Source organism: Acomys russatus, chromosome 5 (assembly GCF_903995435.1).
Source record: "Acomys russatus chromosome 5, mAcoRus1.1, whole genome shotgun sequence".
In the NCBI taxonomy this organism is placed as follows: Eukaryota; Metazoa; Chordata; class Mammalia; order Rodentia; family Muridae; genus Acomys; species Acomys russatus.
Window position 1 is genome coordinate 64,024,920 of NC_067141.1, and position 743 is coordinate 64,025,662.

A 743-nucleotide genomic window follows, 5' to 3' on the forward strand; every position below is an offset into this window, starting at 1 on the left:
CCTCAAACTCAGAGATCCACCTGCCTCCCAAGTGAGTTCTGGGATTAGAGGTGTGCATCACTACTGTGCCAGGCTGCTGAGTATGGCAGCTCTCACCTTTAATCCCAGCACTGGGGAGGCAGAGGCAAGCCGATCTCTGAGTTTGAGGTCAGCCTGGCCCACAGAGCGATTTCTAGGACAGCCAAGGATACACAGAGAAACCCTGTCTCAAAAGCCAAAACAAACAACAACAACAAAACCCAACAACAAAAAGGTGGTTGTCGTTGCTCTTAGTTGCCCACCATAACTAGATGGTAAGACCCCAAAGCTGAAAAGATCACACTCTTTGGTTGCAAAGTATAAAGAATTTCAGCTGGAATTTACCTAGAAACTTCCGCTCTGCTGGCTACCTTTTGTAGCACCCAAAGGTGCTCAGCTGCAATAAAATCATGAACAATTTTACCCAGAGGTGGAGCCTCCATGCAACTAGCAAGATGTGCCCATTGGTGCAAAAGTGGCATAGTTGTTACAGGGTAAGCAACCATAGAGCCAAGTTAGACCACTGCTAGTATACTCAGCTCTTAAATCATACCACGCACCAGCCTAAATATCCATCAAAGTATGAACCAACGAAGAAAATATGGTTCATATACACAATGGAATTTTATTCAGCCATAAGGAAAAATTAAGTCATGAAATTTGCAGCAAAATGGGTGGATTTGAAAATTACTATATTAAGTAAAGTAACCTAGACTCAGAAAGAC